Below are 15943 nucleotides of genomic sequence, written 5' to 3'. Positions count from 1 at the left end.
AGAGTCATCGGGCAGAAGAAAACTTCGGAAAAGGGGCATTCGCTTTTGTTTCACAATGTGTCACAGTTCCGAGTTCAGCAGAAATTATTTATCACCATACATATATTTTACTATGGCTATTTTTTTTCGAAATAATGTGATCCTAATCAGACTGTTTACTACTCGGCCAAGACTTAAAATGAGCGGGGTTACAAGTTCATACGAAGCTGGAGGCATGAAGCGCAAAGAGCCAGATTCTCAAAGTCAACTCGAATCAACCCCCTCCCCAAACTTACAAAATTTTCTTTGGATGCAGGTTTCCAAGTTGCAGAAGCTAAAATATGTACGACCTTGTAAGGATGGCGCGTCGAACAGTTTGAGCATTTCTTCTATCAATTGTGCCTTCAAATATCAATAACTTTCGGCAATCACAATAAGCTAATCTCGCAATTTTTTTTTTATTTTTTTTTTCAAATATATATCAACGCATTAATATTTTCTATTGCCTTCGAATACATTGCTTTGTTTATTTTTAAATGCCACTGCATATGCTCGCGGCCGCATTGCATTGCACCTGCATTACTCACCGTTTTCATATGATGCATGGGCTGCGCACCGCCCTTTGCATCGCTTTCATATATTGCCTGGGCCATGCACCGCCCTTTTAAATTTCTGCATAAGGCTGTGCACCGCCTTTCATATGATGCATGGGTTGCGCACCGCCCTTTGCATCGCTTTCATATATTGCCTGGGCCATGCACCGCCCTTTTAAATTTCTGCATAAGGCTGTGCACCGCCTTTCATATGATGCATGGGCTGCGCACCGCCCTTTGCATCGCTTTCATATATTGTCTGGGCCATGCACCCACCTTTTAAATTTCTGCATAAGGCTGTGCACCGCCTTTCATATGATGCATGGGCTGCGCACCGCCCTTTGCATCGCTTTCATATATTGCCTGGGCCATGCACCGCCCTTTTAAATTTTTGCATAAGGCTGTGCACCGCCTTTCATATGATGCATGGGCTGCGCACCGCCCTTTGCATCACTTTCATATATTACCTGGGCCATGCACCGCCCTTTTAAATTTCTACATAAGGCTGTGCATCGCCTTTCATATGATGCATGGGCTGCGCACCGCCCTTTGCATCGCTTTCATATGTTGCCTGGGCCATGCACCGCCCTTTTAAATTTCTGCATAAGGCTGTGCACCGCCTTTCATATGATGCATGGGCTGCGCACCGCCCTTCGCATCGCTTTCATATTGCCTGGGCCATGCACCGCCCTTTTTAATTTTCTGCATAAGGCCATGCACCGCCTTTCATATGATGCATGGGCTGCGCACCGCCCTTTGCATCGCTTTCATATGATGCATGGGCTGCGCACCGCCCTTTGCATCGCTTTCATATATTGCCTGGGCCATGCACCGCCCTTTTTAAATTTCTGCATAAGGCCATGCACCGCCTTTCATATGATGCCCGGGCTGCGCACCGCCCTTTGCATCGCTTTCATATTGCCCGGGCCATGCACCGCCCTTTTAAATTTCTGCATAAGGCCATGCACCGCCTTTCATATGATGCCCGGACTGCGCACCGCCCTTTGCATCGCTTTCATATTGCCTGGGCCATGCACCGCCCTTTTAAATTTCTATATAAGGCCATGCACCGCCTTTCATATGATGCATGGGCTGCGCACCGCCCTTTGCATCGCTTTCATATGTTTACTGGGCCATGCACCGCCCTTTTAAATTTCTGCATAAGGCCATGCACCGCCTTTCATATGATGCATGGGCTGCGCACCGCCCTTTGCATCGCTTTCATATTGCTTGGGCCATGCACCGCCCTTTTAAATTTCTGCATAAGGCCATGCACCGCCTTTCATACGATGCATGGGCTGCGCACCGCCCTTCGCATCGCTTTCATATATTACATGGGCCATGCACCGCCCTTTGTAAATTTCTGCATAAGGCTGAGCACCGCCTTTCATACATTACATGGGCCATGCACCGCCCTTTTAAATTTCTGCCTGGGCTGCGCACCGCCCTTTGCATCGCTTTCATATATTACAGGGGCCATGCACCGCCCTTTGTAAATTTCTGCATAAGGCTGAACACCGCCTTTCATATATTACATGGCCCATGCACCGCCTTTTTAAATGTCTGCATAAGGCTTTGCACCGCCTTTCATATGATGCATGGGCTGTGCACCGCCCTTTGCATCGTTTCCATATATTGCCTGGGCCATGCACCGCCCTTTGCATCGCTTTCATGTGTTACATGGGCCATGCACCGCCCTTTTAAATTTCCGCATAAAGACATTGCACCTCACCTGCCTTGTTTATTATTATTTTATTAATGCCCTGCATATGCTCGCAGCCGCATCGCACCGCACTTGCATCGCTGTATTTCGATATTTATTCTTACTGACTATTTTCATCTAGTTTTTAGTTTCACAGGAGCTTTAGCGCAACGTGGAACTATTTCTTCGGCAGCGAACTGGGGCAATACGTCGGGAAGGACAAGCAGACTTCTCGACAAGGGTCAAAGATCTACCTCGAACACTCGGCTCCAAATTTGAATTTCCCGTTCACATTCCAGCACAATCAATTTTCAGGGTTCTATCACGATACCCAGTGTCATCATAATTCGACACTGGGACAATATTTTTTGCGAAGGTTCGCATCAAATCGTGAGTTGCCAGTCATAGGTGTCGTAGTCTTCCCAGAACTACACACGGCCTGATTCTCGTGCAACCCGAGATATGTAGGCGATTCAGAGACCAGAGTTCGGCCGTAATTTTCTTTACCCTTAGTCCTTCATAATCCTCTAGCCGGGACAAAATAGGCTACTAAGTCAACGTCTTTGCCCGAAAATTCTTTCATCATTACCAGGCAAAGAGGGACAAGTTGTTGACACCCAATTTTGTCCCGCCTCTTCCCCGAAATACCTATTAATACTTCTGGTATTTTTGAAAATTAAAAATATGCACATGAGTTTTACTATAATTATTAGTCTTTTATTAACACCCACGTTTTATTTATTCTACTGCAATTATTAGTATTATTATTATTATTACTATTATTATTAATTATTATTATTATTCTCAAAATTGTCACCAATTATTATTATTCTTGTCATTTCTGTTATCATTATTATTATTATTATTAATCAGTATCATCAGTGTCATTTTGTTATTAATTATTAATCATCATTATCATCGTTGTTTTATTATTGTCATTATTTTTATCAACAATCGTTATTTATTATTGTTATTATCATTATTTTATTATTATCCTTATTATTATTATCATTATTATTTTGTCATTATTATTGTTATCACTATTATTATTAATTTATTATCATTTTGGTTATTATCATTATCCTTAATTTATCATCATTTACTATTATTTTTATTATCGATAATTGTTATTTGTTATTATCATTATTTTTATTATTAATTATTATTATTATTATTATTAATTATTATCATTATTATTACTGTTATTCTGTTAGTAATTATCAATATTTGTTATCTATTATTACCATTATTATTGTTATTATTATTATTATTATTATTATTATTATTATTATCATCATTATTATTACTGTTATTCTGTTAGTAATTATCAATATTTGTTATCTATTATTACCATTATTATTGTTATTATTATTATTATTATTATTATTATTATTATTATTATTATTATTATTATTATTATTATTATTATTATTGTTGTTGTTGTTGTTGTTGTTGTTATTACCACCACAATCATTATTATGGGCATCAGTATTATCGTCATCATTTATCATTATCATTGCTGTTAATTATTAGTATTATTATTATTAGCGGTTTTATTACCGCTAGTCATTCGTTACGGTTATTTAGTATTATTGAAACTTGCATTTCTCGGCATTTTATCAACTTCCGCATACACATCACATTTTATTTCGCACATTTAAAATGATAGCTTTATTTATTGTTTAAAATATTATTGCACCGTCATTGCAACATCATATAATTCTATTATCCGGGTCTTTTATAATTACATATCTCCGTACTAGGTGATATTCTGGCACCCTTGGTACATCGTCAGTCAAAATAGGTCTCTTATACAGATTTAGGAGCCAAACTATTTCTTGCACTCGGTCCTTATTTTGACTTACCGGACCCCAAATCAAAGTCCGATTAACTCCTAATATTTTTTGGACTAGCCCATATTTTGTCCCAAAATGTTAGATCAGTCATTGTTCTAATTCACTAGCCCATTCTTTAAATACCCAATCTAAAAATCGACCCGGTCCACAAATGGACCGGGTCCGGCCCATTTTTTAAAAAAAATAAGGGGAAAACCCTAAGGGTTTCCCCTCATCCCTTCATTCTCTTCCGCCTCATCCTTTCCTCTCCTCTCCATTTCCCTTCACCCCCCAAAAAAACCCTAGCCGCCTCTTCTCCTTTCCCGCCTCTCCGCCGACGCTCCCACTTCCCCCTTTCACTCCTGATTCTACGCTTCCCCCACTTAGCCCTGTTCCCCGTTCTTCTCTCTCTCCCGCTCCTCCTCTCTATTTAGTCAACACGAAGCAAAATAAAAAGGGGGAGTTGAATCGAGGGATGGAGAAACAACAGAGAGGGAGAACACGAGGAGAACACGAGGAAGAAAAAGGAGACGCACAGCAACGAACCAAAACCCTAAAAAAAGGAACAAATTTCCAGTGGTCCAAATCCTTAAAAAATCAAAATCGGAAAAACCCCCAAAAAGAAATCTGGATTTTGTTCAAGAACTAAATTGAAAAGCCATCTATTCTTTGGAAAAAATACCAAGTTTTAGCCATCGAGAGCGCTTTGAAGCAGAGGAGTTCCCCGTAGTTGCAGGGGATTTGTTTTCGCATATCGGGTTTTTTTTAGGTCGAGCCCCTAAAACTCCTTGACAGTTTCGAACCCGAGCGTCGTAAGCCCAGATTTGGAGTGTTCGAGCGTGGATTCGAGACCCATACCCATTTCGCTGCACCTGGAGAAGGTCAGCAACCTCCCTTCTTCCTCACAGTTCATTTTATTCCCTATTTGCTATTTATGCGAGCTATTTTTCGTATTTTGGTCGATTTTAGTTCAATATTACTCAGTGCAACTTCATACATGCTCAGTGTGTTAATCGTGTTGTTTGATTGATAGCTGATTTGGATTAGGCATCAAACCTGTTTGTATGTTTGATTAAATGCCCATGTATAGTGTAATCCATAGCCGTATGCTTAGTTCAGCGATTAGCATACTTACTGTGTTAAAATTCTGAGTCAATAGGTTTGATAGGTTTGATTATGTACACCACGTATTAACTGATAGCGACAGTCTTGAAATCATGTTACTAATTTACATTCATTAATATGTGTCCTATTTCGAGGAATATGGAAAGATCGTGTTCAGTTAACAATGCTTTCGTAAGTTTAAACCTGACTAAATAAGTTGCTTTTGTATGCGAATGATGTTGTTGTTCCAATTAGGTATGCATATGTCGAATGAGATACTTACCTTGAATATGCCCCTTTGATGTGATTACCTGGTTTGTATATTTACTTCTTTTGTTATTACTTTTTTTGTTTGAAATACATGGTTTGAGAAATAAAAGAGGCTGAAATCTTTTTCTCTTACACTCCCAAATAATGTTCATAAAGAACTCCCTGAATACTATGTTGAATCTGTCTACACTAAGACCAAAACTATGATGTTTCATATATCTTTGTTTGATGGATTAAAGAGTTAGGGAACTAATCCATCTATAACTGCTATCTGGCCATAAAACTAGCAGTTATTCAGATGCATTGGAGTTTGTTTGTATTGATTAAGGCTGCCCGAAAATGTCAAACTTGCTGGTTCTGTTATATGTTTAGTTTTAGCATTATATATATATATATATATCATGTTTAGTCTTGATTAAGTTCAAAATACCTGCTGTATGGTTTAATGGTTTAAAGTATAGTCTGTGGTGGTCACTTATGCATGACTCATGATCCAACTGCTTACATCATTTGAATCTTGGTCACATGTTTAGTTAAGTTGGTCAGTTTGTTAAAAGGCTTATGTAGTATGTTTGATGGTTTACCAGATCTCTACGTAATTCGTAAGTGGTTGTTTGGTATTTGGTAGCATAAACTCATCTTTGAGCATGCATATGGTAGTTTGTTTAGTCAATAGATATAGTATTTCAAAAATAATGTTTGGCCTTAGGAAGTTTAAAATTTATTGTATGTTTAACCTTTATGATAATTTGCATACACAAATTTGTTGGGATCTAAAACTGTGATCATAAAGACCAAAGGACATGTGACTTGAGTTGTCAAATTGACCGAGACCTTTGTATGCCCTTTTTATGACTCTGTCTAAATTATATAGCTTGTGTTATTAATTTGCTATTGGTCTTAGGATCTCAAAATATGTTTCCTTAAAATGAGTAAAGTATTTAAACTCAATTCTGCTCCTTTAACACTATGTTTGAAGCTCTGTACTTACGGAATATGCTAATATTGAGTCTCCAGTTCATCTAGATTCTACTGTTTGTCTCGCTGGGCTTAATCCATGGGTTGAATTGCCTAGAATCCCCCTAATTGTTAATAAACAACCAGAAACTTGTGTATAGCATGCATGCTGTCTGGTTTTCCCCTTTCATATTACTCTTCCTCTTTGGTTCTGTTCGACTGAGTCCAAATGGAGTTCGAAGATCTTGATGTTTTTCTCGTTGTCTTCTATTCTGTGTGACTGGTTTTAATCCTAAAATAGTTGGCTAAAAGGTAAGTGATTGCCTAGAGATACCCGTAGACAATTCAAACTGTTTTCTTTTTGTTTGGTTGAGATACATGGCTTAAAGTATAAACTAAAATCTGTTTTGACTCCATCAACATACATAGGAAATAATTAAATATACACGATGATATACATAATATATTGACTTGTTTTTTTTTAGTTTAATTTCACATGTTTATTCTCATTTTCGGTGATTATATGCTAATCCTTTTCCTTTCATTTTTTGCATGATCATCGCATACGAGTCTAAGGGACTCGTTCTTCGCTCGCATTTGGTGTTGGGCTGAAAGCCCAACGAAATCCTTCTCTGCCCAGCCTCGTGTCCACCCCACAGCAGTCCTGAAAGTTTGTTATTGGGCCAAAGCCCAACAACAGCCCTTTGAACGCAGCATTAAAAACGTGGGCTGAGCCCACTCCTACTGGCAGCATAATTAGTGGTCCGAAAGTGGGCTGAGCCCAGTTTGATATTATTTCCTCCCCTTATTTCATTTTCTATGCATTTGATTTGTATTTGTGCAACTAACATTTTATTTGTTTGTTTCCTTAGCTAAATGAACCCTAGTAGAATTAGTATAGAATTCAGTTTTAGTAAGGGGTAATTAATTTAAGGAAAGCTAATAATTAATTCTATAAGTTTCGGTTTTTCCTTTCATATCAAAATTACTTATAGTATTTATAGTATCCATTTTTTAGAATAATGGATTTCAATAGCGTGAATTCGCATTTTTCGAGTTAAAGGAATTATATTTTATTATCTCAGAATTCTAACACCACTAATATACAAATATGAGCTTAAATATATATTTTATAAATAACCTTTTAAATTTTGAGTCAATTACGCACACTTTTAGCATAGTTAATAAAAGGATAAAGAAAACTCACATCTTGTCTATACGCCTAAATTGCAAAAAAAAATCAATAAATACTTCGCCATTTGAGTTATTTCTAATATTTATAAAACGCAGCACAAACCTGCCTTTTCTTTTACCTATATGCAAATTATTATGTTTTCTGTAAGTCTTATTTTAAACAACATTATTATCTAAAGCATCATCAACATTTATGAGTCTTATTTAAATAAGCATTTGAAGTCTTCTTTGAGGCAAATTATTATATTTTCTATGAATCTTATTTTAAATAGCATTTTATTCAAAGTTTTACCAACATTTACAAGTCTTATTTTAAATAGCATTATTATATTTTCCTTTAAAGCCATTTTTCTTAAATTTAAATGCTATATTTGTATCTTTAGCCTTAATTCATTGACCTAAGCTTTAGTCGGACGACCGTAAGTTAACGGATTCTAAAGGATGCCTAACCCATTCCCTTTAGGATAATATAGAACCCTTACCTAGAATCACACTGGTTAAGCAGACCATTAACAGAGGTTTAGTTTTAACTTTACCTTAGTTAATAATTTGGTGTCCTAATTCACCATAAAAATCAATTAGGTGGCGATTCTTTAAACAAGCAATTTAGGAGTCTCCAATATGTTGTACTCCGCTTCAACTCTCGGGTTAAAATGGGGTGTAACAATGTAAATATTTATTGTTCATTTTTCTTCAGAAATGCACAAGACACATTTAGACCTCTCTGTAGCGGCATCTTCATATAACAACATCTCTCTATAATAATCAAATTTTTTCGGAACTGATTTTTATGTTATATTGTACCTTCCTATAACAACTTTTACCTATATGACTTGAATGTAATTCAATGGTTGTTGTTTTAGTTTCTTTACTCATTTCAAGTTTATTTTATTAAAAAATTTAGAAAATATTTTTTTTTTCTATTATTTAGCTTAAAAGAAAAAGACGAAATGCCTCTATACGCTCGCGCGGGTATCATAATTTACTACATAATGTCCATTATGTACAATAGAAATGAAATGTATTAAAGAGTAGTATATATTTTGGCTTATTACTTGCAAATAAATTCTCTCTCATTTGTTCGACGCTAAATTTGTCAAGCTTGATTTTCTTTTATCATTTGGTAACAATCTTGAGAATATAATTAGAACAATTGATAATGTTACAGTTGGAGAACAGAGAGAATATGACATTAATGGGAGATCAAAGACTAATTCTTTAGTTAGAAAACTTATCAGTTTCCTTAATCACCGCACGAAACACAGACAAATTTCCTAGTTTGAAAGTGAAAATGGACAAGAGCATGTGCGGTAGTGATAAAGCAAATTGGAGTAGCAGAAAGATTTGCTGCCATTTGGACACAACTTGGTTTTTAAAATTCTTTTTAAATAAATATTGTTTGTTTATGAAATTTAATTAGTTTTTAAAGAAAAAATTTCAAGAGTTCTAAAAAATTATTTGAGTTTCTAGGTGAAATTTTTTCTTCCCCTCACAAAACTTTAACTTTTCTCAAATAAAATACATCTCCAAACACAACTTCACCTTTCAAAAATTATTTCAACACAACTTCAAAAACTTCTTTTTTCCAACTTGAAAAACTCTTTTTTTTTTTTTTTTTTTTTGCTTTTAGAAATCCATAAAGAATAGTCCTTTATACATCACACGACACGACAAAAGATTGACCTTTCTGTGATTTAGCTATGATGTGGTTCTTATTTGCCTACTGGTGATTAATACAGTTGATTAGTTACCAAAAGAGAAAAAGATAGACCTTTCTTTTTCTTTATGACTCATAAAGTATAATCACAACAAATATTTTTGTGCAACCTCTATATTTAATTTGCTAGAGCTAAACAAAATTGTGGTGATTTTTGAGTTTACAATCTTTCACCTCATATACGTAATCTATTCAAAGTTTGGGTATGAATAGTATTTAGAATTTATTTCGTGGTTTGTTTAGATTATTTTTTATAAATGACAACATGCAATTTATTTAGGCCGTATGTCGAATTGGGATTGTGGTACAGTGGCCGGAGCGATCATATTTCTAGTGGAACAATGGCTAGAATTTTCAAAGGGCTTCTTGAGAGGTTTTTGGTGATTGTGCTTATGGTTCGTTGGTCGACCGGTGATGTGGGATTTTGGTGCAAATTTGGGTCAGTAATTTAAATTCATTCACACGCTAAAATTTGGGTGAGAAACACATGAAATGCCATGTGAAGTGTTTAAGAACACTCTCGTCAAGAAGAGTTACATAAATGGTCATTGACATTATTAAAGTGTCTTTCTCATTGTTGGTGACAATTTTAAGAGGCTACTATGTATTTCGCCATTAAAAATGTTGCGTTCGATATGATAATATTAGGATTGAATCAACTCAACCATGAATAGGTAATATGGATGTGGGGGCACACTAGGAGAGATAAGATTAGAAATGTAGATATCCGAGACAAGGTGGGAGTGGCCCAGTCAATGATAAGATGCAGAAAGTGAGGCTGAGATGGTTCGGGCATGTGAAGAGGAGAGGTGCAGATGCTCCAGTAAGGAGGTGTGACTGGTTGACCGATGTGGGCATGAGGAGGGGTAGAAATAGGAGAAAGAAGTATTGGGGTAAGGTGATTAGATAGAACATGGTACGACTTCGGCTCACTGAGGGCATGACCCTTGACAGGAGGTGTGGAGGTCGAAAATCAGGGTAGAAGGTTAATGAGTATTCGACTTCTTTTCCGTTCCCGCAGTTTTAGCATTATTCTTGTATTCTCTAATTCTTAGATTTCTATTACTATCTGTTATTTCTTTTGTATCAGTTATTTTATTATCTTGTTGTTGTTTCCGCTTGTTGCTACTGCCTATTTTTCTTCTTTCTTGAGCCAAGGCTCTCTCGGAAACAACCGCTTTACCTTCTCAAGGTAGAAGTAATGTCTGCGTACACACTACCCTCCACAAACCACTTATAGGGTTACATAGTATTTGTTGTTGTATAACATAATAATTTAATTAAATCAATGAGTATAAGATGTTTGGGCAAAGCATATACGCTGGTCAATCATGTTTTTAAACACTTAATTTATCAACATGTTTGGTAAATATCGAAACTGTTTATAAATCATAAGTTGAGCTTATAATTACTTTTACTTTGATCGAAATTTTCATAATTGTGTCCTTAATATTTTTTTTTTTTGCAACCCTCAAAATAATCTTGCTAAAACAATCACTTTTTATTACCAGTTTCAATACTTTTATCTTCGAAACACGTAATAATCTTTTTTATAAAATAAATTGCTAACACTTAATACTATCAACTAGGGTTGTTCATGGTTTTGGTTAAAACCAAAACCAAACCGAAAATTTAACCAAACTGAATAAAAAAACCGACATTTGGTTTGGTTTTAAATTTTAAAAACCAATAATATTTGGTTTGGTTATGGTTCTATTAAAAAATAACCGAATAAATAACCGAACCAAACTGATAAATTATATATATAAATTTTATAATTATTTATATGTATAGTATTAGTTTTTCATAAATAATTATAAATATTTTATACCTTTTAATCATTAATTTGATTTTTGATCTACTTATTTCACATGATTGTTTAAGGCCCATGTTTTTAAGAATATGTCCAAACCCATGTCTTTAAGTCTTTTAACTATTTAAGTGTTAAGTGTAAACCTACTAACAGAAGCTCACGTTAGAGTCTAATGTCTTTAACTTAAATTTTTAGCCTTTCTTTGTCAGCCATTTGATTTTAGGTTGTTTCTTCTTTTTTTCCGAATTTATACCTTTCCTTTTTCTTGTCTGAAAGGGTCCTAAACTTCTAATATTTTTCATATGAAAAGGACAGAGGTTGTAGATTTGAAGGTTCCTATAGAAGATACTTCAGTAACATCAGCATTTGCTGCAACTCAAACACATGTTAATGCCCTAATACTTCTTCCGTGGGTAATCCTCTTAAAAAACAGAAAATAACAACTCCTTGTTATCGAGACCCTAGCCTTGGGGATAATGATAGAAAAACATCTAAAGTTTGGAATCGTTACACAAAGTTTTTTTTAATAAAATGGGAGAATTGAGGGCAAAATGCAAGTACTGCCCCAAAGTTTGGGATCATTACACAAAGTTTTTTTTATTTCATATATTTTCATTTTAATTTTAGGTAGTCTTTATATTTAATTAATATGTATGTTTGTAACAACAACTAAAAGCTCCTATGCTCTACTTTATTTCCAAGTATGTGTATTAAGATGACAAAAATGGTGCAACCACTACTAAGTTAGTGTTTAGCTCTATATGTAATAGTTTAACAACTTTGGGTAACTTGAGTACTATACTATCACTAATAGTGAAAATGTTTCTATGATGTATGTTCCACCTTAAATTATAAATAAAAGTTATCGTTTGAACAAAAAAAAAAACATGTCTTTTTTTACTTTTTAATGTTTTATTGATAAGTTTCATGACCGCTAGTCATAAATTGAAAAATCGAATCAAACCGACAATAACCAAACCGGTGGTTATTATTTCATTTGATTTGGTTATGATTTTAGACATTTAAAAATCGACTAAATTGATTTGGTTATGATTTTAATCAATAACCGACCCAAACCGAACCATGAACACCCCTACAGTATCAACTACTTAAGAGTTGTAATCAATTAAACCAATCAAACCTGTTGGTCCAATTTTATGTTACTGAGGAGATGTTTAGAGCTTACACCTTATGTAACAGTCCAATTTCAACAAATTTACAAGTAATACAATAGTCCAATCTCAACCGCTATCACTTTTGTATATGATTTTAATCTCAAGAAGAGAAAAAGAGATTGCGATACATTTATTACCCTTCTTTTGGGGCGGTCTTTAATTTTTGGCCCTCAAATTGGTGGTCCATAATATTTGTCCTTCGCTTAACATCAAGAGGTCTTCGGTTCGAATCCAAGCTCAGTAAAAAAAATAAAATCACAAAACATAAGTTGAGGTTCGCAAGACAGAAGTTGGGATTCGCAAGGTATAAGTTGGGCCAACTTATGCCTTAAGGCAAACAAACTTTTACTCAAAAGCCTTAAGGCAAACCTCTGCTTTAAGGCCTAACTTTTGTCCCAAGAACGCTCAAAGTTCTTGGGCAGAGGTTTGCAAAATTCCAGCAATATATATATATATATATATATATATATATATATATATATATAGACACACACATATACTAGTCTCTATGAATGTGCCTCGCATGTTATTTCATAGCAGTTTCAATCGTCGCAAAAAATATTAGGTAATAGTATAACAAATATTTATTTATTGTCATTTACAGATATAAAAGTTTTAAAAATCATTACTAAATAAAATAAAATTATAATAATGTGTCAGTTTTAAGACTATTTCGTTATTTATTTTAAACAAATTTAAGTTAATCACAAAGGTGAAATATATTTATAATATTTTAAAAAAGGAATCAAGTCCTCAAGTTGCCGTAAATTTTTATGACTTCATGGTAGTTTTCATTATAAAATATTTAGGCGAAAAAATTTCAACTTTTATATTTTCTTTGACTTGTAAAAGATAATTAATCAATTTTACGATTGTTATTCTTGTTTTTTCTTATCCTCCTAATTTAAGCATATCGTTATTGATTGCAACAAAAATATCCTAACTGATGGTCAGTCAACTTTGAGTTTATCACATAAAAGTCACTTTTTATTTAACTTTTTTTTGGTTACATAAAAGTCATACAACTTGTCACACGCCAAATATTTTTCTATTTTTTGTTATGTAGAAGTTATCCTACTTAAAGTTTATCACATAAGTCATTTTTCTATTTTTATCGTTACATAAAAGTAATCCAACTTTGGCAAGTTAACTAAAAAGTATTTTCACCTGAATTATTATATTTGTATCGAAAATACGACATGACACTCCAAAATAGCTAGTTAGCTTACTAAAATATATTATTAAATGTATTGAATCAATTTCAGAGACCTTCCCCAGGTTTCTCTTCGTAACACTGATCTCCTTTGTTTTATGTAATTATGTATATCTTCTTATTTTGATTTCTTTGTAACAATTCAAAGCCATGGACATATCAAGCTTGTAGATTTTGTGTTTGTCATTGAATTGCTTAATGCTCTAACAACAAATCTTCTGTTAATTAAAGAAATGTATTCATAAAATTCACTAAACAAAGAGTATATTACCAACAGCAAAATAGTTAAATGGGAAAATGGCTTTTTTAGTCCTTGTGTTATTGCATTATTCATGTTTTAGTCCTTGTGATATGTAACTAAGCACATTTAACCTTCAATTAGCAATGTGTGTGCTTTTAGTCCTTATACTTAAAAAAAACCAAATAAATCAACGTGTTGTTAAATATTAACGAGGGCAAATGTGGGTTTTCATATTTCATTATGTTGTACTCCATGAGTTTTTTCTTGTATAGAGTAGTATTCCGGTGGGTTATTTAATAAAAATTTCTTATTAAATGAACATGGAAATTTGCTCTACGTACTACCGCAACCCAAAGCAATACGCACGAAACGGAATGCTTGAAGTAAATGAAATGGATAAATATTTAAGAGAGGAAAAAGTTTTAGAACAAGGGAAATGAAAATAAAGATTAGGCTAGGTATAAATTTCTAAATGGAAACTAAGAGAGAGAAGTGGGGAAGCTCCTTAATATTTAACTGTCCGTTGATATATTTGGTTTTTGTTAGTATAAGGATTAAAATCACACACATTATTTAATTGAAGGTTAGATGTACTTAGTTATATATCACAATGACTATAAGAGGAATAATGCAATAACTCAAGAACTCAAAAAGCTATTTCCCCTAGTTAAATAATATTTCTTAGATTAAATATACCTTAATCCCCGGCCCGCTCGATGCTTGCTTACGGTTAGCAAAGCTAATGCCTCACTTTTCACATCTTCAGAAACTAACAACTAACAGAGGCCTCCTTCTCAACGGTATAGATGGAAACAATATCACAATGAGTAATACATTTGTTAATCCAATGAAACAATTTTTTCCCATTTTCAAAGGTATCCACTACTGCCAGGGCGGTTTTATGTATTAAATTTTGGGTCACGTGAATGCATGGTCTCTCCGGAAAATTAGATATTTTATGTATATATTTTTTAAAATAGGTATAATATTAACTGCTGGACCACATACTACATGAAGACTAAATGGTGCACTTGGTTAAAGCTTGAGTTATTTACCTATAGGATTAGGGATTAATTCCCACATAATACATTTTTTTTCCTTCTTTTTTTTAGTTACGATAATGTCCAACAAATAATTATTTTTAAGTATATTTTAGCTTTGAAAGGGTATAAAAGTTGATCAATATTTTATGGCTATTTTGGTCAACTAATATATATATATATATATATATATATATATATATATATATATATATATATATATATATATATATACATTTTTTTCTTTTGCCTTAAGGCAGAGTTTGAAACTCAGTTTATGTCTTGCGATTTTTATTTTTATTTTTGACTGAGCAGGGGTTCGAACCCGGAACCAAGAGGCTTTTAGCGAAGGGCAAAAATTAAAGACTACTCCCAGCGAAGGACAATCCTACAAATTGCCCATTGTAATAAGTATGGCCGTTTGGATAAAATTTGAATAAAGTTTCTTTTTTGAAGTTGAAATTTTAAAAATACTACATTTGAAAGTTAAAAAGAAAATGGACGAAAAAAATAGAAAAAGAAAAAAAAAAGTGACAAGAACAGGTACAATAGTGATAAAGCGAGTAAATTCCCTAAAAGGTCACCCATGTATTGAAACAACTATCACTTTTTTTTTGGGACTAGAATATCACCTAACTATCACTATTTTCCTCAAAATATACTAGACAAAAAATTTTTTCTTCTCTCCTAGTTGACATGCTATGTCACATCAGATTCTATTTTTTTTTTTTAAAAAATAGGAATAATTACATAAACCTCCCCTCAAGTTAAGCCTTATAACACTAACTTCCCTTGTGGTTTCCGATATTACGCTCACCTCTCTTATTTTCATTTTTTTTGTAACCAAACTCCTTGTTGTGATAATACGTATCCAATATTTCAAAGTTGCCCTTTCTTGGCTTTATATTGAATATTTAATTGTGGGACGAAAATCTTTAAAATATATTACTTTATAATTAAAATATTCGACCTAAAGCGATCAATTGGGCACAACTTTTCATTAGATGAATTATTTATTTTCTTGTAAATTACCAAACTTGTTAACTGTTATACAACTTAAACATATTAAAGTTTTGATGTAATTTTTTCAGTTACATAATATTTAAGTAC

This window comes from Lycium barbarum, chromosome 7 (assembly GCF_019175385.1).
Source record: "Lycium barbarum isolate Lr01 chromosome 7, ASM1917538v2, whole genome shotgun sequence".
NCBI classification, from domain to species: Eukaryota; Viridiplantae; Streptophyta; class Magnoliopsida; order Solanales; family Solanaceae; genus Lycium; species Lycium barbarum.
The sequence above is the reverse complement of the archived record's forward strand: the minus strand, read 5'-3'. Positions refer to the sequence as shown.